The sequence below is a fragment of the Heterocephalus glaber genome, unplaced genomic scaffold (genome assembly GCF_053883595.1).
Source record: "Heterocephalus glaber isolate CG9 unplaced genomic scaffold, H.glaber_assembly_v1.0 deba00000331, whole genome shotgun sequence".
NCBI classification, from domain to species: domain Eukaryota; kingdom Metazoa; phylum Chordata; class Mammalia; order Rodentia; family Bathyergidae; genus Heterocephalus; species Heterocephalus glaber.
Genome location: NW_028258142.1, coordinates 24,522,459 through 24,540,106, shown reverse-complemented (window position 1 = coordinate 24,540,106; position 17,648 = coordinate 24,522,459). Strand labels below are relative to the sequence as shown.

At 43.7% G+C, this 17,648-nt stretch overlaps 1 long non-coding RNA gene across 1 annotated transcript in view; it reads right to left on the bottom strand.

The window, feature by feature from the left end:
* Window positions 1–964: 964 nt before the first annotated feature.
* Window positions 965–17,648, bottom strand: part of LOC147830061 (uncharacterized) — a 111,699-nt gene continuing 95,015 nt past the window's right edge. Inside the window, exons 4-5 of the long non-coding RNA XR_015443374.1 lie at window positions 16,182–16,328; window positions 965–1,458 (exon numbers count right to left, since the gene is read on the bottom strand). This is a non-coding gene — a long non-coding RNA (uncharacterized LOC147830061). The remainder of the gene's footprint in view (window positions 1,459–16,181; window positions 16,329–17,648) is intronic.

Here is a 17,648-nt window from a genome sequence, read left to right as displayed (position 1 = left end):
ATGCAACACCAAGAAACCCAATCTCACCAAATTCCAAGCTGTCTTTCAGGCAGCTCTGGTGCACTACCATCCTTGGAACTCAGCCTGGACTCATCTCTCCTCCACCACCTAGCAGATGGAAAATGGAGGGCTCAGAGCTGAGGTCAGGAGCAGAAGTCCATGCCTCCTGCTCATCCTGGTCCTTCTGAGCTGCTCCCTCCTTCTGTATGGGATACAAATGATATGAGCAATCTGGGATGGACAGCACTCCCATGGCACATTATGCATTCTGACCTGAAGTGACCACAAACATGTAGGGGATAGGCCCAGGCCTGTCCTAGGTTCATCAGCTCTGTACTTGGCCTTCATTTATTAACTTCTTACTCATTCAGTAAAGCCTTGCTGGGCACCGAGTATGTCCCAGACACTGGGTCTATAGTAGTGAGGCAGACATGACTAACGCAGCTGTCGGGTTTTGTGCAAAGAACACCTAATACATGTAGAGTACCTGAGGCAGGCGGGAGGAAGAAGCATTCCAGCCCTGCAAAGATCTCTATCTAGTTGGGAGGATTGTGCTGAGCTCCACCAATGAGGGGAAAATCCCAAGGCAGAGGATCCCTATCTCACAGAAAGGAAACATGGCTCAATGGCGGTAAGTCTCCTGTTCCTTGTGGCTGCAAAATTTGGGGAAGCACCATTTAAAGTACTTTCTTCAGGGGCCACTGCCCACTGCAGTGCTTCCACCTGGGCCTGCAACTCCTCTGTGCCCTCAGAGTCACTGTGCAGCCCAAAGCATCCCCACTGGCGGGCAGGTAGGGTTCTTGTAAGGACTCTTGTCAGCACACTATCTCAGCCTACACCAGCCTATCTTTGTCTCCGACAGCTACCGTAACAAGCAGCCACAAAGGAAGTGGCTTAAAACAGCAGAAATCTGCTCTCTCATACAGCTTTGGGAGCCGGAGGACAAAAATCAAGGTGTCAGCAGAGCATGCTCCCTCCGGGACTCTGTTTGGACTCTTCCTTGCCTTTTCAACTTCTGGTGGTGGTCGTCAATCCTTGTCCTCAGACTGCAGCTGCACCACTCTGTTCTCTGCCTCTGTCATCATGTGACATCCTCCCCATGTGTTTCAGTCTCTGTTCCCAAGTCTCCCCTGTCTTGTAAGGACACCATTCCCTCTAGATTTAAGGCCCACCCTACTCCAGGATGGCCTCATCTTAACCAACTACATCTGCCATAGCCCTATTTCCAAATAACTCACATTTTGAGGTACTTGAGGGTTAGGACTTCAATATATATTTTGATGGGACCCAATTCAAACCATAACATAGAGCATAGGGATAAGATCACCAGGAGTCTCCAGACCATTGTGCTGTAGGAGCAAGAGAAGCAGACCACTGCTTACTAGAAGACAGCTTTCATCAATATTTCCTGAATAATTCTTCCCAATCTCTTGATATCCTCATCTCAAATCGTTGTACCTGGGTTTTAAAAAAAATTCATAAAAAGCACTGCTTAGTTTTATTAACTCTTCACTCATTTCTTAGTCCAATATTTATCGTACGAATATCCTTTGAAAAACACTATGTTAAGCCCTGTGGGAGCTCCAGAATCTTCTAGAGATGTGTTTATCTGAAGTAATAGTGATGAAGATGAAATAAGAAAACAGTTGACCCTTGGCATGCCAAGATTTTTAACTCCTGTGTTCTCCTGTCTGAAAGGAGAGCTGAAATTTTGGTGAGGTGTGTTTGGTCATATGCCCTTCAGGATATGTGTGCAGAGGCAGCTCTTTTAGCCAGGGAGTGAGCTGAGCCACCCAGGCATGGGATTCTCTGCTTCTCAGCATCTATGCCTGAGTGGTCAAAGTGGAGGTCTTAGCCATATGGAGCTATTTGAATTGAATGTTAAATTAATTACATAAAATTTTACAATCAGCTCTTCAGTCACGCTAGCTGCTTTTTTGTGCTTAGGAACAGTTGTTGCTACCCCATTGGGCAGCACAGATAGAGATTATTTCCGTCATTGCAGGAAGTTCTATCGGACAGCTCTATTTACCAGCACTCAGAGCAGTAATGTGAGTGCAGGAGTAAAACCTCACTGCTCTGTAAAAACAAAATGGTTCCCACAGGAAAGTGAGTGCTTGAATAGTGGGGAGAAGCAGAAAGGAAGCTAAGATAGTTCTTGACTAGAACATCAAGGTAGCGTGGAAGTCCTGGGCTCAACCTTTGTGAGTATTACAGGCCCACTACGTAGCCACTGTGCCCTGCAGTAAATATCAAAAGCCAGAATAGAGGGGCCTCTAGCTGCAGTGGGCAGGCGGGGCCCCTGGCTGGAGGATCAGGCAAATGTTTACGGAGAAGTAGATCTGACTTGGACCTGGAAGGAGTAGGATTTGGCCTACAGAGACAGGGAGAGGGCATCGCAAGCAGAGAGAGCTGTCAGAAAAACCCTTGCTATGCCAAGCAACAAGGGCAAGGAGCTTTTTCCTCCTCCTCCTCCTCCAGTTTCCAGCACCTGTAGCAAGTACATTTGAATTAAAAATAAGCCCATAATATAAATGTCTTATATTGATACATAAACAAGGCAATTAAGACCTACAGATTCTAGGTAAGATGTAAGAAAATACTTCTCAAAGGGGTCTGTTTTTCAATGGCTGCCTTTTTAGGTACTACTAATTGCCTTCAGTTCTACCAGCTCTTACTCAAAGGCTGTGGGCATTAGAAAGCAGGAGACTCTGCTTCTCCAGTCCTGATTTTCCTTAGGAAACAGCCTCCTGTGCTAGCTCCTCCAGACCAAGAGAATAATTCTAACATTGGGCAAGGCACTTATTCACTGTGCATTTTACCAGAGCCCACACACCAAGCTAAAAGTCTACCGGGAGGCTTCCACTGAAGGTGACATTTCCTTGATTCCTCACCCACGCCCTTTTGAAGCTCAAGTCCTCCAGAGGATTTTTGTGACATTCTCTGAGAGCTACAGGCTCCCCTGCCCTCATTGTCCACTGCTAACTCCGGGCACTGGTCCAGTTGGATCTAAGGCTCCCAATCCTTCCCTAGTCTCCATGAGGAGAAATGCTCTCACCAAGCATTTCTTTTTTGGGGGTCGGGTACTGGGGATCGAACTCAGGTCCTTGTGCTAAGCATTTCTTGAATGTTTAAGACTCTCAGAAAGATTTGGAAGAAAGGTCACATGGAAGGTCCTTTGTACACCATTCCTCATCTTATTTGACCTTTACTGCTCCACCTCAACCTGTGATTTCTCTACCCTACTCCCCACTCCAGGTCCCAGTTCCTCTCCTGGCTTCTTTGGGACAGGCTCTACCTTCCTTAGAAGCCCGGTGCCCAATCCCAAGGCAGGCCAGGAGTGAGGGATTTATTCCATCCATGAGTTAGAGAATAACTACTGTTATTATTTAGCATTGATTAACTGTTCCTCCTGCCCCGCCCCCCCCAGCCTTTCCATACAGTTCTCAGAAAATCATTAACTCTTTGAGAATTGCTCGGGCCTTGACAGTCTGGGTAAAGGAGCTGTGCCTGAGCCCTTCAACAATAAGCCAGTTCTGAGTTACCATGCAAGGGCACCACACAGACAAGATGGCCCTGGCCATAGCAGGATGCTCCATGGTGCCCTCGCCCCCATTCTAGCTCACATCAGATTCTGGCAGGTCACCATGGTGATCTGAGCAGAGGAAGAGAAACAACAGATACTCACTTCTTTACAGAGAAAACCACATGTCTCTGTCTTCCACATTAAGGATGCAGGTAAATGCATAAATATTGCATAATTACTAATCAGGAAGGGGTAGTCCTTCAGGGGTTATCACAGTGGCAGCGCCTCAGCCACATTTGTACAGGCCTGATTAAATGTAACGTTGTAGAGGGAGCCAGAGCAGTGAATTTTCATCCTGACATCCAATAACGCTCTCTGACCCTTTGGATATTGTCCTCCCCAGAGGTCAAAAGTATGAATAAATTATGGTTCTGACAACCTTGACACAGAGTAGAGGTGGGTTGGAGAGCTCTCTGGGAAAAAAAAATCTGACATTACATTTGTGATCACAGAGAATAAAGGAAAATCCATATCCTAATTTTGCTAAATTTAAGCTTGACGAGAAGAACAGAGAATAACCTTTGACGCGATGTTTATTCAGAAGGCTGGGAGCTCTCGGAGCTCAAAGCCAAGAATCAGATTCCTTCGTTCAATGGAAGGCGAGGAGTTACTAGCACACCCGCTGACAATTCTTATTGATTAGAAACTATCAACCAAGGGACAGTGCCATTCAAGGAGTTGGCTGCGAAACAATATTGTTAAATAGTTGGTGGTGGTGCTTCCAGTTAGGTAAAATGTATGTCCAGAGCATGGGGCCATCCGTCATGTGTGCAGATCCTCATTTACAGAGACAAAGGAGCCGAGGCCATCAGCCTGAAATCTGCTAAGCTGGGAATTTATAACATTTGGAGGAAGGAAGGTTGTCTCTTGTTTTAGGTTCTGTCAGTGTATGGGGGAGGAGTGGAAATCAAGGTCTGGAAAGAGAGGAGTGAATTACTCAGGTGGCCTTGGGGAGCCTGTCTTTGGGATGAAGGGCAGAGGTCAATGTAAAGAGACCATCCATCCATCCATCCATCTATCCCAGCCTGGAGCCTATCGGCCTCGAGTTCAAACACCCAGCACTGAGGACATAAAACCTACCAGATTTGTCATTAAAGCAGCTAGAGACATGTCCAGACAGGAGCTCTACATCACTCAAAAGGCCAGATTGATGGAAAGACAGGGATAAACATACACCCTTGTCCTTGGACATCATGACCTTGATTTGACTGTGTCAATGACAACACAGTGACCTGCTTAGCAACCACAGAAAGCTCCCCTCTCCCCTGGTCTGAGTCCAGAAGCGTCCACATACTCATAGGCACAGACTCCAGAACACTATGATCTAGCTCCTGGCTGTCAGAAGCCCCATTAGCATTTACATGTCACAGAATGAAGAGTAGATTTGATTGTGCCCCACAAGGCACACTCCAACCTTTTCCCTCTGTTCCTGGTTCTCTCCTCATTTCTTTCCATCATTCCTTTCCCTAGAAATACTTCCTCTGGACACTTCCAAGCAGTAGAGGGCAGTGGTTAAGCATCCAGGCTGTAGAGTCTGACCACCTATGACCTAACCCTAGCCCTCTGTCTCCTTCTGACCACCTACAACTGAAACCTGGCTCTCCTTCTTCCTGGGTAGCGGTGATGGTAGGTGCTCTACTGTACCAGCCAGATGTCTCCTGTGGACCAAGATCCTTCTTTCCCCAGCGCACAGAGCAATGTCCCATCACACCACACTGTGGCTCACAGCAAAATGCTAATATCAGTTCCATCACTCCTGTTCATGTAAAATGTTGACCATGTGTGGTTGTACTTTAATTTTTCATAATTTTGCATCAAAATGTTACTTATCTTAATTACTGAACTTGGTGCCTCTTGGGATTTTACACCTGGAATGTAGGTTTCACTTCTCTTACCAAATTTGGTCTTGGCCCTGGCAGAGAGAGTTGGCTGCTGATGACTCAGTTGAGCACCTCTCTGGGAATAACCCTGGACCAGAGGGAGCTGCCCCATCCTGCTGCATACCCTTCAGATGGGAGAGGTGGCCCAGCCCATCGGCAGCTCATACTGATCAATGAAGAATTCAAAGACCTAGTCCCTGGACTCAGCTGGGACCACCCTGAAGGACTTCCCAGCCCCAGAGACTGGCTGTATTGGTCTGCTTGGGTGCCATACAAAGTACAACACTGTGTAGCTTAGAACAGTGGAACTTTACTGCCCTACATTTCTGGAGGCCAGAAGTCTAAAATAAAAGTATCGGTAGATCTCTCCCTAAATGTGCCAGGGGAAAATCTAATCCAGGCTTCTCTCCTAGCATCTGATAGTTCCTTGACTTGGGGCAGGATAGCTCCAATATTTACCCAGTATTATAAAGAATACCTCTCACATTGGATCAGGGGCCTGCCCTACTCCAGTATGACTTCATCTTATCTAATAACATCTGCAAAAAATTTATTTCCAAATAAAGCCACATGTCAAAGTATTAGGGTTAGGGCTTCAACATATGAATTTTGGGGGATGTAATTCAACCCACAACATCTGCTGAGCTACATCCTAGCTTACTAAATTCTTCTACCCAATCCTGCCCACTCCTTTTGATGTTATTTAAAAATTCTCATCTACCCAATCCAGGTCCAAACTTCAATTGCATATCTATTTTTAATAATATGTTTGTGAGCCATAATAATTTCAATCATTTGGGAAACTATATACATACAATCTTGGTGATTTTGATTCCCTTTGCCCAGGTCCCTATTTCCCCCAAAATCTACCCTCCTTATTCCTTGTTTCTTACTATTTCTTCTTTATTTTTCACTTTAAATTTTTTATATTTTGGGTTTCTCATATAAGAGAAACCATATGATATTTAATATTCTGTGTATGATTTATTTCATTCGGCATTATGATCTCAAAGTTTGAGTTAAAACTCACATCTGTGGTATTTTGGACTTAGACAGGAGGGCATCATGATTCCTTATTCCTTCCTCCCTGACTTCTGTGATTGTTTTGTGCCTTCCTCTTTTCCTTTTGATCTGGACCCCTCTCTCCTCTGATGCCTGGAGGCAGGGAAAAGCAGCTATTCCTTACCTGGAGCCGTCAGGGTCTTTTCTTCATTGACACTGACTCACACTCATGTCTAATGCTACAGGCTTCTGTTTGGGCATGTGTGGGAATTGCTGAGGGAATTCTGGTGAAAAAATGAGTCCTTGACTTGGCATCCATCCCAGCCAGCTCCTGTCTCTAGTTGGGTATAAACAACTCAAGCCCAGCCAGCTCCCACCATGCATGTTGGACCACAAGCAATTTGTGCAACTTCATCACCAAACCATAGGCATTCAGGGACCCTTGCTTTCACTTCTTCTTTGCCATCCTGCCTTCTTGCCCCAAGTCTCTTCTCCCTTCTTCAGTTATACACAGGGACAGGATCATCATGCTGCATGCATGTGGGCAATAAGAAAATGAGAAAGGCTTCCCTTTCTTCAAACATCCACAATTTCCATGAGGGATTTCTAAGATCTCCATCTCCTTTGTCCATTCCCCGAAGAGAGAAGAGAATCCCAGCAGCCTCCAGGGGACCAATAATCCCCCAATTCCTACTGATTCTTCTCTCCCTGCTGCTTCTTCTCTCCCTGTTGCCTCTTGGTTTAGTACTTTTCTCATGCTGACTGAGGAGGGGGATTGTGAGGACAGGGCTGCAGGGTTGGGTAAGAAGCAATCACTTGGCCATTTGTTGGTGGATCATTTATTGGGACATCCTGACATCCATTTGTTTGCAATATTCTTTAAAACCTGTCATCACCAATGGATCCTAGAAGCTGATTCTGAAACCACAGGAAAATACCACTCTACATCCTGCACTAGGATTTTCCAAGGGGCCTGATACACATGCCCCTGGGACAGTCCCTAAAGGCAATGTGTCTGCAGCCCTAGTCTCCCTCCATAAAGACAGGTTACCATTGTTAGTCACTGCTGTCATGGCCCCAAAGGGAATGTGATCTGCACTTTCACCCAGACTGAGAGACATCACTCTGTTAATTCACATGGCTTCTGAGATATGACAAAGGCTAATGATCTTCAAGAGTACCAAGTCTGACCCAGGCTGTTTTCTGCATATTTTTTGTATTTCCTGAGTCTACAATGCTCTTTCAAAGTGACTAGCACTCCCTTGGCCAAGGATCAAGGATGAATAACAACCAGGTTGGTACCAGAGGACCTGTCCTGGCCTCTCCCTGCTCCCCTGGCCCAGCTAAGGAATTCCCGTCAGCCTGTGGTCTGGAGTCATCTTCAGTGCAGAGCCCAAGCACAAGCACTATCCCTACCTAGTCTCACAGAAGCTGTCATAATCACCACTACTGCAACAGACAGCAGGTTTGAGCCCTCATGATGTGCCAAAGACTACATATGCATTATTTCCTATCATTTTCACAACCACTCTAAGGTGAAGGCATTATTAAGTGCCTACCTTCACAGATGAGGAAACTGAGTCTGAGCAAGTCTAAATCACTTATCAGAGGTCAGAAATCGCAGTGGTGGGGCCAGGGATTTAGCTCAGTGGTACTGTGCCTGCCTCGCAAATGCAAGGTCCTGAGTTTGATCCCGGGTACGGGATTGGGGGAGCAGAAATTGTAGTGATGGAGTCTAGATTTGTACTCAGTTCTCTGACATTAAAGTGAAAGCTTTATTCCACTGCATCTTGGGATCCCATCATCTTGGGGAGAGAATGGCTTATGGCAGTAGAGCAGCCCTCAGCATCCCCAGAACAAACGGAGTGAAAATAGGGCTGTTCTTAAGGGAAGGGAAGGGCAGGTTTCCTGGCTATTTTGCCTCTGGATGGGTCTAGCCTGCTGGGTTCATACCCAGCCCCCTAAGTCAGACACTCTAGGCCCTTCTCTCTTGCAGTTTTGAAAAGGTGAGAAATCAATCCCCTGCCAATTCTATTTCCTTTGAATTCCAAGCACATATGTTGAAAAGGAATCACAAATACAGGGTGAGCACTGTGGATTCCAGCAGGGTCAGCATATGTGAGAAGATTCAATAAATGTTTCTTATATGGATATTAGGTGTTTCATCATTCATTTAAATTTAGAGGCCTTTCTTAAATGTTCATACTCACTAACTTTTCAATGAACTGGAAATAAAGAACAGAAAATCAGAAACTGTATTAGCATTTTGTCTGATTTATTCCTTAGGAAAACACTATGTGGAGATCAATAAAATGGACTTGACCCTGAAAATCAGTATCCCAAACCTTCCTGTAACATATATGCCAAAGTTTCCATCTTTTACCTCTTGGTTTAATTCTTCCTAGTGCCTCTTCTGGTATGGTCTTGCTGTGGTACCTCTTCCCCTGACCTTTGTCTGGCCACCTCACCTTCAAGTCAAGCTCTTGGTTGAGTGACTATTTCTCCTTGACACCTATTCTCACATTAGCACAAGATTAGAAATGGCAGGTTTCTCACAAGAGCAAGGTCCTGAGTTCGATCCCCAGTACAAAAAAAAAAAAAAAAAAAAAAAAAAAAGAAGATGACGAAAAGAAAAGAAAAAAGAAATCGTAGGTTTCACAGGAACTTCTTCCAAGAACTGATCTGTGGAGAAAATATTGCTCCCCAGAATCCTTTTCAATATTGCTTTCTGTGGAACAGGACAATTTTTTCTACTATTTCAAATGACCGTGTCTAAAACCCAAGCAAGAAGGAGGAATATGAGAAAGAATCCCAAATTGGGCTTCTATACAGATAATCCTCTCTGGAAACAAAGAAAGTTTGAATAAAGAACAAATATCCTTCCTTCTAGGGGTAAAGCAGCTTCTTCCATATCCCACCCCAGCCTCTCCTCAGACTCTAGGAGCTTAGTCCTAGAGATTGGGGTGAAATACAACATTTAATTTCCCCTTAATCCAGTGGCAAATTATGGAAAATAGGACAGATTTTGGAGTCTTGATCTAGACTCAATGGCTAACATCCCAACTTACCATATACTATCTATGTGACCTTCAGGAAGGAATTTAATCCCTCTGTGTTTAAGTGGGGGGAATCACCCTTTCTATAATGGGACAGTGGCATTTGCAATTTTACGAGGACTGAATTCTAAAGCCAATCCCTAAGGAAGGAATCCCTTGGTCAGAGATACTCTTGAAAACCCCTTATGTCAGTTAGTTTAGCAATAGATCAATATAACCCCTTTCACCACACAAAGATTCTCCAGTCCACTGAGAAGAAGTGGTGACCTTGCCTTCAGGGCCAGGCTAAAATATTATAATTACACTCCCAGAATGAGATTCTCACACTTCGGAAGTCATGTAGGAACATAGTCTAATGGCAGCGAAAAGGAAGCTAATGTCTTCTATCTCACCTTCGCCTAGTGTCCTTATAAAAAGCGAGAATTTGGACATGTAGAGAGGGAAGGCCGGCTGAGACACAGGGAGAAGGGGGCTATCTACAAGCTAAAGAACCTAAGTCAACAAGAAGCCGAGGGAGAAGCCTGGAACAGATTCTCCCTCGCAGCCCTCAGAAGGAATCAATCCTATGGACAACTGACTTTTGGGCTTCCAGCCTCCAGAACTATGAGAAAATAACTTTCTGCTGTTTAAGCCACTCAGTCTGTGGTTCTTTGTTATAGATGCGTCCAGGAAGCTATTGCACAGTTGGGTTTGTACAAACCAAGTGTGTTTTTGATTCCCCTGAAATACTTACTGCGCAGGGGTTTTGTGAGGATCAAATGGAGCTAAAGTATGTGAAGTGCTTAGTTTACTAGAACTTCATTAAATATTCACTGTTAGCTCTAATAAACATTACCCCTTTAATTTAGGCAAAGAGCCATAAGATTTTTGGTACTAGTCACATGGAAGGGACATTTCCCTGGACCTCAATTTTCTCGTAAACAAAATGAAAGCCTGGACATGTGTGTTTCCTTTACCCCTGATGCTCTGGACTTCCACAGTGGGGATTCTGGACACCAGACAAGATGCTGTACCTGGGCTTAAGGGTCTGCTTGGCCTTGAAGGGCGCTCCCAGGAATCACACCTATAACTATTTCTGGGTCACTCTGTGCTGGCCAGAGGCTGACACACATTCACCTCTCTGGGTCTGTCATGGAGAAACTAAAAAATTAAAAGGATGAAATTTTGTGTCTTTAAAATGAAACCTAATGCCTCTCCTTTTTTCTGTTTCTTAACTATAATTGCTTCACTTCTCTGGTTTGTGATATTCACAGGAAAAGTTGCTTTTCCCACTGATTCATATCTTTTTCCAGATAGAAAAACGCAGGCTCTGTTACGTTCTAAAAAGTATTCAACTGAGTAAGGCTGAGATATTGGATATCCTTTACCCCAAAACCACAAATCACTAACAAATACCATGTTCTATTTCCTAATATTGTTTTCCCATAAACCTAAGGACCTCTGCTTCATTATTAGCTGGGTCTGGGGTGAAAATACAATGCCCTAGCCAGAGAGGGGTAAACCAAACTCCTCTTCACATAGCCCTGGATCCTCCACATCCTGCAGATGGACAACTCCCAAAGGATTGTAATTTCTGTACCGGACATGCTCAGTGTCTGATCTGGGGGGGGAAGCAAGAGGCCCCAGCTGAGCCACCTGCCAGATCCAGCGGGTCCCTTCCAGCCAGGACGGGGATGACTGCCACTAACCTTCAGTGCTATACGATATGCTCCTGACCTCCACCCTCTCTGAGACTATTACCAGGCCCTGCCAGGGGCAATAACAGGTTATAAGCCTCTCCATTAACACTCAGCTGGAGGGTGAAAGTGGTCAAGAGGAAGGAAGAAGGGGAGGAATAGGGCTGTGTAGGCGATGTCATACCTGGGAACTGGGAAACAGACAGCTGAGAGCCTGTCCAAGGAAGGCAGGGAGGTCAGAGGTGATGGTGGTATACTGAATCAAGGCTCCAAGTCCCCATCAAATGCACCATTGTTCCATTGATGTCACATAGAACACACAAACTTAAACAAGAGCTCACTAAGAATTTCAAGACTCAGCAACATGGATCATACAACCCCAAACACAACAGTTTCTGATGGCAGGGCCGCTGAGATTCGAGGCCAAATACCCCAACCTACTCACTGTTCAAAACAGAGGCGATCAGAGCTCATTGCTTGTGAGCTATGGAGCCACAGCAAAGAAGAGATTGCATGGGCTTTGGAGAAGAGTCAGGCCTCAGTTCAAACTCTGGTTCTCTCACTTACACACTGAGTGAGAGGCACAGCACAGTGACCAGCCCTAGTGAGGGAATGGGAAGTGACAGCAGGCATAGCTAGAATGATGGATTTCCAACAATAATATTTCAGAAGCCTGATCCAGTCCTATAAGGTGCTCCTGTGAATCTGGTATGAACCCAGGAAAAGAAGAGGAGAGGAATTCAGACAGACACATAAGAAAGACTACACAGAGATCAGTTTTGAAGGGCTGGAGCAGAGTCAGAGAGCATCATGCTTCTACCTACTGAAAGTCACAAAGCTGTGCAGTTCATCAGTGAAGAAGACAATTTACTCTGGTCTCTTAATGCGAAGAAAATAGACATCTGGCATGGGCTGGAACGTGGGGGCAGGGATGATGGCAAGAAATAATCATTTGGGGAAAATTCAGTTGTTGTCTGTGAGTTTAAATATCCATTTGAATATAGTCAAATGCTCTGGAATCTAATGCTTGAACATATTTTGTATTTCTCACACAATACTAGGGGAAGAATTCAGTCAATATCTTAAGCCTACTAAGAGATCTGTGTAGAATCTAGCCATGGTTCCAATGACTAGGATGAGATTGAATCTCATTAATGTTGTTTTCTTGCAAAACACACCTTGCCCATTCAGGTCTGGTCTGGTCATGGGCACCCTGGGCACGTGAAACTCAGGCCACGTGAAGGTGACAGCAGATGTACACGAGGGAGCTGCCAAACCTGCTCCCCACTGATTCTGTAGCCCTTTAATACATCACCATTGTGGCCCCTGTCACCTCTGACAGCAGATATGATTTTAGCTGTCAAATGGCTGACAGAAAACAAAACATAATTTACAGCCAAATTCAGCCAGCAAAAATGCACACCTGGCTCCCAGCAGCATTTGCTGCAGAAATACACCCAAGGGCGGGATTACACCCAGGTGGCTAAGTGGGTGAAACTCCTCTTCCAAGGCTAATCACTGCTTTTTGTTGAAGGAAGGGGAAAATGGGATGCTACTACTTCTTGCAACTGTAATTTCTGAAATACACTTTGAGAATTTTATTACTAATAATACATTCTGCCATGAAGATACTATTAGCAATGATTGCTTACTGAAGGGAGAATTTTTTTTGCTAATTCCAAGAGGGGAGGGAATGATACTTTATTTATTTCACTGCCTCGCCTCCTTTGCAAATTGAATCTTCTGAGTGGCACTGGGGAATGTCCCTGTGCTCTTTGAAAAGGACACAATTTTAAAGTCCTAAATTCTTACCCTGTCTTCTTGGGGTTAGAGAGGCTGAGAAAGTTTGCGCAAAACACCTGGGAAAGGACTGAAACTCAAAGATGTCAAGATCCATTTTCAAGCTTGGTCATGATCTCAGAACTGAATGGTGTGAGTATGTATATACACATGCTTGTGTGTGTCCAAACGAAGGCAAATTTGCATCAGAAATAACTAGAAAGCCGGGAATTTAGCTCAGTGGTTTCACTGCCTGCTGCGCAAGCACAAGGACCCGAGTTCGATCCCTGGTATAAAAAAAAAAAAAAGAAAAAAGAAAGAAATAACTAGAATGAGCCAGAGACTGGGTAATGGGAAATCTGAGCTATCTGTGAAAAGGAACGTGTTACATGGAGGATTATTTTAAAGGATACTCATCAGCTACACCAGGGCTCCAGGCACTACAAAGCAAGGAGACCTGGTATCTGGTCCTGGTTGTTTTTAATTCATTGGGAATTACCATTCACTATAGGGCAATGATGAAGCATAGTTGGTAACTGGGTCAGTCACATTACCCAGGCTAAATCCTAGTTTCATCACTTACCAGCTCTGTAACATTGAACAAATCATCTAACCTTGCAAAGCCTTCATTTTCTGATCTATTTAATGGGAATGAAGAGTATTTCTACTGCATAAAGTGCAGAATGAAATGAGATAAATACATCACAGTGCAAGGCATAGTGGCCAGCATGGAGCAGCTGCTAACAAATGGCACTACATGTGCTGCGTGTTGTTTCATTCCACAAGCAATGGTTGGGCACTTCTTATTGCAGGCACATAAACTTATATAAAGGAGAAGCAAATGGGCCTCTGCTTTAAAGAAGCTCAGCAGGAGAGCAGATAATACATGATGAACAGGGGCAAGATCCAGAAGAATAACATTTGGGCACAGTGCTCTGGAGTTAAGAAGACTGAAAAGAAAAAGTTCAAATGAGGGAAGCTGTGCTTATTTTATTTATTCATCTTGTCATCTACAGAAGGGAATAATGACCCTCTATTTCCTTACCTCTTGGAGTTGCTACTAAGTCCCTAATGAACTATAGACATAAACAAGGATTGAAAAGTGCAAGACACCCTGAAAGCCAGTAAGACAAGGGCGGTGGTGACAGTGATGTGGGTAAGAGAAAGATTCCAGGAAACTTTGTAGTTTGAGAAAATCATGCTCCAGCTTCCCAGAAGACCACCTGGGGCTTGAGACTTGTGCTGTGATTTCGAATCCTCAACTCCCCTATATTGCAGGCTTTGCGCAGAAACACCCTCAATGGCACACACACTTATAAATAAGAAGTCGAAAAATTATAGGGAAAAAGTGGTACAGAACAAAAACCTATCTCTCCCTGGGACCTCCCCACTGCTAAAAGGGCTGCTCCAAAGACCCCCAGAGAGCCCAGGATCAGAGCAGGGAGAAGCCCAACACAGCCTATGCAACCCGATCTCCTGCTGACTCTGTTCTGAATCACAAGTTTGATCATGAACAGCTTTGATTTTGTTTTATAAAATGCCCTGCCTGTGTATTGCTCAATAAAACTTCCATGCCTATTTATACTTGTCTGGAAGAGATAAAGGAGAGGATTTGTTTATAAATGAGGTACAGATTGCTGTCTTACTACTTCATTCACTTAATCCTTGACAAAACATTGATAGAAGAGGGTTATGGGCCAAACTGTGTCCTCAAAAATTCATACTTTCAAATCCTAAGTGCTAGTGTCTTGGATGTGACTGACTACATTAAGAGACAGGGTCTTTAAGGAGGTAATGAAATTAAATTGGCACCATTAGGGTGGGCCCTAATCCAATGTGTCCTTATAAGAAAAGGAAATTGGGAATGACATACAGAGAGGAGAGGTGATGTGAAGACAAGGGTAGAGACAGCCATCTACAACCCAAGTAGAGAGGCCTCGGATGAACCAACCCTTGCTGATACTTCTACCTCATTCTTCCAGCCTCCAGCACTGTGAGAAAATAATCCTTTGTCCTGGAATCTACCCAGTCTGTGGTACTTCATTATGGAAGTCCTTGAAAACTAATATGATATGGAGGCCACCATGTGCCAGGCACTTGCTAGATACTGGAGATACCAGGAAATACAAAATATTGTATCACGTCAGAGAATTCACAGTGTAATGAGGGAGGCAAAATATACAAACCCAGTATGGCAAGTGCAAGGCTGGAAGCCCCACTAGAGAGCACTGGGCCATAAAGAAGAGCATGGCTCTGTATTAGAGGCTCCTCGAATGATTCAGACCCCAAATTGCAGCACAATCTAGCTCATTCCTCAAGCCATTCTGTGTTGACCAATCTTTAATTAATGACTCACATCTCCTGGTCTAGCAGGTAGGTTATTTACTGACTGGAGTTGTCCTTTTTGGCAGTAAATAAGCATTAAATTCATGGGACTGCAAGAAACTCTGTTTTTTAAAATTCTACCGGGCAGCCTGGTGAGAGGCAAAGTTGCCTGCCTTTCCAGACAGGCAATCAATGAGATCAGGAATGTTTAAATAGAGATAGCAACAAGGTAGAAGGAAAAAGGAGAGAAGGAATGGGGGGAGGGACCTTTGTCAGAATTTCACACAACTCTGGAGAAAAGGCCATGTTCACAGAGTGACCAAACAGCGAAACATCATGTGGATAAATGTTTGGCCCACAAGGAACCAAACAAACTCCAGAGAGCTGCCCAAGGCTCTCCTCCAGGTCATGTAACCTTCCACAAACTTACCCCATGGCCAGAGGCAATGTGTCTCAGGGAAGTGAGAACAGACGCAGTGGGACCTTGACCATCTTTACCTGGCCGCAGACCAGAAGATTACCTCTTCTCCTGAAGCAACACCCCATGAAGCCACCTGTGTCAACTAAGTTTACATCCAACCACCAATATCTGTATTCAGTGCCTACACTCTGTCCCTCTCAGAGGCTAGGAGTCTCAGAGTCACCGAGAGTTTTCAGACTGGTGAGTGAGTGTGCAATACTCAACAAGAGCTACACCTGCAACTTCTCAGGCCCCATCCCAGGGATCAGAGAGAGAGTCTGGAGTGGGCTCCAGAAACCACATTTCTTAACAAGTACTGAGTGATACTGGTGGGCTAGACTTGAAGAAATGTCCATCCAGCAGGATCCTTTAAAATACAGATGAGAAATTAAGGCTGCAAAAAGCATGGAAACATACCTGAGATCATAGAGCTTCGAGGGATAATATCCATCAGAACTCCATTATTCTGACCAAAAGTAACAATATAAGACTCAAGACAGTCAATTCAGAGGTCAACGGAGCTTCACTTATTTCCCCAGTTTCTCTCCACTTCTCAAATTCTTCCTTGAAAAAAGAACAAAGTCAGAGGAAGATTTGAATAGGGGAAAAGATTTCTTTGAATGAACATTAGAGGTGCTCTATGCCCTTAAATTATTTGTGTTCATTTATTTTCTTTTTTCCTTGCCTTTCCATCTCCTAGCCATTCCAGAGGATTTGTGACAGTAAAAATACTGCATCTGTAGTTGTTGGAATGAGTAAAAGTCTGGTCCAAGAAAGATAGTTAAATAATCAAGTAACTTTCATAAATCAAACAAAAATTGGAATTTTGGCCCAAATGAACATGCTATGTAATTAATACTCATGTTTCTATCAATCTCTATTTATGACTGAGTAGTGCCCTAAGCTTTATCTAACAAAAGACTATTTTATACACATCCATTTAGGATTGAGAAAATAATCTTTTCAGGATTATCAGAGGAATCCAAGGTGGAGGTGATTTGCCTTGCATGGGCTTGAACTTGGGAAGACTTTCAACATAATGGTTAACATATAAAAGGCATTTATAATAATTACTTAGGCACTAATGACAGTTTGGACAATAAGAAGCCTAGTTCCAAACTTCCTTAATCAGCAGTGTTTGCTGTGACTAAGGGCCAGGTCGACAGCAGGCATTGACTTTGCCTAACCTTTGACTTGTAATAAAAATGCAATAAAGTAATTGGTTAAAATAGAGACAAGTCTGATAAAGCATATTTGCTTTTTAAAGTAACTGGTTAAAATAGAAGTATATCTGATAAATGAGTTTATTGAGGAGTAGAAGTCCAGGCCTCACTAATTGGTTGAGATTCTGTTTCCTACATGGATTCCTACTTTACCTCTTTGAAGAGAAATGAAACAATGGGACAATGAAAATGCTCTATAGTATTAACCATTAACACATGTATTCATCAAAGAATAGACAGTGTTGACATGCTGTAACATGTCTAAAAATTCCCTTGCTTTATGATAGTAGAAGATAAAGAATTCTGCAGTACACTGAGTCACAAAGCCATGGTTTGCACCAAGACACCAATATACTTTGACTTTCTTTGCCATAAAGCAGAAGACAAACGCAGGAAAGCAGACTTTCCAAACCTTCCCCTCTCTGAATTCATTGCAGAGCTGCAAGTCCATGGATGTCTTTATCACTCTTATTTCCCTTGAGAACTTGCTCTGCATTAGATTCACTTTTTAAAATTCTAATTTTGAATTAAATTTTTATTTCTGAACAACTGTATATATGAAGGATGATATTTGATATAACTATGAGCAGATCAGAATATATTACACATCAATATCGTATTAAGAATAGCAAGAACAAGGGTATGATAAATAAGCATGCAT